Here is a 4880-nt window from a genome sequence, read left to right as displayed (position 1 = left end):
TAGTAAATAGCTGTTCACAATATGACAGTGTTTGACCTAAAGACAAAAGATGGCTATTGTTACCTATGGAACGAGTGTAAAGGCCAGCTTACAGGCAATGAATTTGAGACTATTTTAACGGGATTTTATCGTTTCACAACTTCCTTTAAGAAATGAGAGCAAAAAAGTTATTATTTACAGCGATGGGTGTAATTACCAAAATAGATGTGCTACTTTAGCAAATGCCTTAATGCACTTAGCTAAAAGGCATCAGATTATCATTGAACAAAAGTATTTAGAGAGAGGACATACTCAAATGGAATGCGATTCCATGCATTCCATTATAGAGAGATGTCTGTAAAACAAAGACATAAACATTCCTGCTGAATATGCTGCAATTTGCAAGAAGGCTAGGAAGAACCCTCAACCTTACCATGTAAAATACCTGGAACACACGTTTTTTAAAGATTTCAATAAAGCAATGCCAGTTAAATCTATTAGGCCAGGAGTTGGTGTAGGTCAACCAAAAGTCACAGATATACGCTGCCTTTTAATTTACTGAAGATGGTAAAATATCCTATAAACTTAACTACGAGGATGACTACAAGCTGCTTCCAATTTTTGACCAGAAAAAATAAAAAAGAAACAACGGGAAATCTCAGCAATATGACTACCCCTGTGAGACCAACGAGAAAAAAAATCCTCTACCAAACAATCTAAACCGAATGAGAAATCTAACTTCAATTCTGGTGTCGAAGAATTATTTTATTTACTTGGCAAGTTTGAATTTCCTCAGTTGTACTCTGCTAGATTTAAAAATTCCATGGTCCAAGTTCAACCATCCTGCAGGAGTTAAAGATGATCCTACCCAGTAACTACCATGCATTTTATGACAATTTGCCACATGACTAATACGATACATAATGTAAAATAAATTTCTTGTTCTTAAATGAGTTTTTAAATTTTGTTAACCTTGTAATTATAGTTAGTGTTTAGTTAGTTATACACTATATCACTAGCAAAGCAAATATGTTTTTTTAAACTTGTCCATGTAACTCCACAATATCTAGGGAAATGAATAATGAGCGAAATGGAGGACACGTAAACTCCTTGTGAAAACATGTAACTCCAATAGTATTTTAGTACAAACCTCGTAACTCCAAATACATCAATACACACACAAATATTTATTGGTACAATCTTTTTAATAATTTCTATTACTTCACAAAATTATCTAAAATACTAAGTTTTAAAACAAAAAATTAAATCAACTAAATAAATCACTTTTTTGCTCTCCTGTAAAATTTGGTATTTGGCAGTTACGAGGTTTTACAATTAGGCCAACGTCATTATAAAAATAATAATAACAAAAATAATAATAATAAATTTGTATGATTTGTTTTCTCCTATTAGTTGTTAGTAAGTCAATCGCAGATGTAACAGAACCTCTGGTGTCTGTTAACACCCAGATTAAGATGTGATGGAACTGGTAATTCTACCTTCAATTAACTCCGAGATTGCTTCAAGACCTCTCTATTTCCAGCTCTTATCTCTCCATCACGGTCTGCAATCTTCTTCTCATTTATAATCTAAATATTTTAAATACAATATATATATATATATATATATATATATATATATATATATATATATATAATTTCAATAAACATTGAATCACAAAAAGTACTCGCTCCGCCGGGACTCGAACCCGGATCTCTCACTTGCCGGGTGAATGTGCTACCATTACACCACAGAGCGCTTACTTTTTTCCGATTCAATTATTTTGTATTTGGCCTTATCTGTCACATATGCGTTTAAATAAGCAAACTAACATATATATATTGGTTCAGTCGTTTTGGAGTTTATTGGCAACATACATCGTGACTCAAGATTTATATATATATATAAGATATATATATATATATATATATATATATATATATATATATATATATATGTACCTGTGTAAAATCTCTTTTCTTTGTGACCGATATATCTATCTGTTTATCTTCTAAACTAGCGTAATGTAATAAAATCCCTTATATATATATATATATATATATAATAATTAACGTTTATTTTCTTTATTAAATACATAGTTTTTTATACGTTGATCGTAGGTATGCACTCAGTTGCGTATCTGGCGATACAATGAGACTACCACTTAACCTATTTAAGGGTGCCTGTGATGTCAACATTGTGTAAATGCTTTGTTTTGAACTTCTTCGTCGTCAACTTTATTTGAATCTTTTCAGACTCACATGTATACAGATTGGAACATGAATACAGATTCCAGGAGTCAAGTCTGAGACAGCGTCAGGTACCAGAAGGTGCAATATAAGCAAGGTAAACTGGAGCTAAATTCAAAATTCAATTGAGTGAACCCTTCCTGCCATAGCTACTGTACGTTATATGTAAAAGAATAGGACATAACTTAATATAGCATCAATGACGTCTAACACATTATTATATTATTGGCGCAGTGTAACGTGTACGGTATCTTGCGATAATTGAATCAGTCAACGTCGAGCGTGGCTGCTGCTTGGATGGGTGACACTAAGTGATCCTTGCACCGCCTGTCCTGCCATAGCTACTGTACGTTATATGTAAAAGAATACGATATAACTTAATATAGCATCAGTGACGTCTAACATATTATTATATTATTGGTGCTGTGTAACGTGTACGGTATCTTGCTATAATTGAATCAGTCAATGTCCATTAACAAATTTGCTCTCATTCAATAGGTAATAGGGTCTTCAGTCACGTTTTCAGGCTAATGCTTACTTGACTCAAGAAAAAAAAATTGTCTTACAAATGGCTAGCTCACTGAGAGTTGAGCCAGATATATATAATATCGTCGTGTATTTTCTAAGCTCTATAACCAACCTAAAATGTCTACATTATTCATAACTATAGAAAAAACTATAAATCACGACGAGATCGTAATATTTTATAGCTAGCTTTGTGTTGTCAAGGAACTATAATTTTAATTGCTAGGAAACAGTTTGCTAGTAAGAAATATATATAAATCCTTTAGCATTAGACGTACAAAGTTTTACAGATGTATATTTTAGTTTCAACGAATTTAAAGATTGTCAGCTCTATTTACATAATCTGTTCTAGACCGCATTTCTTGTGATATGTTTTAAAAAACACAGCTGTTTTGGATATGTAAACTTGGCATTATTACTATCTTGAGTTATTAAGTAACAAAAATCAAACAAAACGCGTTAGTTTTAACTTTGTTTACCGCATGATAAAATCGTTGTTTCCCCACTTTTGAGCTAAACTGTCATAAGGCGCATAATCGTATTTCCGACCTCGGCTTCACCTCGTGCGTAAAACACGATTACACACAGAAAACAGCCACTTTCATTCCCAGGGACGAAAAATATTATTAATTGAGTGCAAAATAGAGCACAGATTTTGCAAAACATTAAAAACTCTGTCGACACCAGTAATTGCAGGATGATAAAATGTTAGAGTGTTGTTCAATATGGAATGTTAAAAAACACGATGTATTAAAAAATGCTTCTAACTTAACAATCTTAATATTTAAAAACAAAATTAACCTCTATGAGATTATGAAGTGAATTACTTTACAGAATTTAATATAAAATTACCTACAATCGGGTAAGGGGTGATAGGAAAGGGTTCTTTCCTATTTTGGACAACAGAGGTACAATGCTTCTCGCCTTGGTATTTGAGACCCGCCACAGTTCTGCATAACATCTTATCAAAGAATAACTTAAATCAATTCCTTTACGGTGTTCTCCTGCTATTATTTTTTTAATTACTCTAAAACTTATATTGCCTGTATTTGTTTTATAAAATACAGAGTTTTACTTCATTGATCATTAAAATTTCAGTCCTTATTTATCAAAGTGTATTTTCTAAATTTTTTAAATTAACCTTAGTGGTAAAACAACTTTTGATAAAATGGAATACAAGTAAAAAGTCACTAAAACCTTCTCTCAGGCGGAGTTTAAGAATCATTACCATGGTTTTTATGAATTGAACTTTTTAATATTCAGGAATATTTTAATAGATTACCATTATTTGACAGCGCTTTTACTTGCATTTTCTCCTTCAATCTGTTGACCATAAGTTACGACCCAAACTATACTTTTACGTTCTTGCAGTTATGAAAAAATTACTATGAAATGTAAAAGTGAAACATTTATCATAATAATTAATTTAGTTCCGTTTGTTTCAACGTAATTATTTATTATGCTAATAATATTTATTTGAAAGTGATATTTATGACCTCAAATAATATTTTCCTTAATGGTTGCATCAAAGATATTCCAAATTGACTTTTATATTCTGCTTAATATATAACGTGAATAATTAAAATATTACTATAATTGCATTAAAAACAATTCCGTTACAGGAAGGAAGCAAATTGAATCTTGGAATCCTTTTGAATTACTGATTGCATATAAGTTGAGTCTTTTGTGAAAAACCAGGCTCTCTCTGCAAACGACTGAAAAAGAAACCATCTTTTATCAACAAGTGTGTTCTTTCAACAATTTCCTCAGCGCGTAAGAATATCTCGTATTTGCTCCCAAGTTTGTTCTTGTTTGACGTAATCCTTTCTTAACGTTTGTGTTTGTAAAAGTAGGAAATAATAAAAAAAATTGATCAAACATTTTGTCAGTATATTTCTCGTAGTCACCATTAAGAATAGTTTAATGTATTTATGAGTTCTTAACGATTATCTCATTGCCTATTTATTCTGGGACTATCTTTGAAATGTTATAAAATTTGAATTTCGTAAAAATCTTATTAAATATGTTCGCTGCATTACTACTTTTCTCATCATCACTTAATCCTAATAACATAGAAATGAAAACAGTGCCTTTGTTTGTTTACGCATAAACTATTCAACAGATTGT

General features: G+C 31.2%; 1 non-coding gene across 1 annotated transcript; it reads right to left on the bottom strand.

Annotated features, from left to right (window-relative positions):
• Window positions 1–1666: 1666 nt before the first annotated feature.
• On the bottom strand, window positions 1667–1737 carry Trnaa-ggc. Its single transcript has one exon. It is a non-coding gene; the product is annotated as a tRNA-Ala (tRNA).
• Between the last annotated feature and the right edge of the window lie 3143 nt (window positions 1738–4880).

This window comes from Homalodisca vitripennis, chromosome 6 (genome assembly GCF_021130785.1).
Source record: "Homalodisca vitripennis isolate AUS2020 chromosome 6, UT_GWSS_2.1, whole genome shotgun sequence".
Lineage (NCBI taxonomy): Eukaryota > Metazoa > Arthropoda > Insecta > Hemiptera > Cicadellidae > Homalodisca > Homalodisca vitripennis.
The sequence above is the reverse complement of the archived record's forward strand: the minus strand, read 5'-3'. Positions and strand labels throughout refer to the sequence as shown.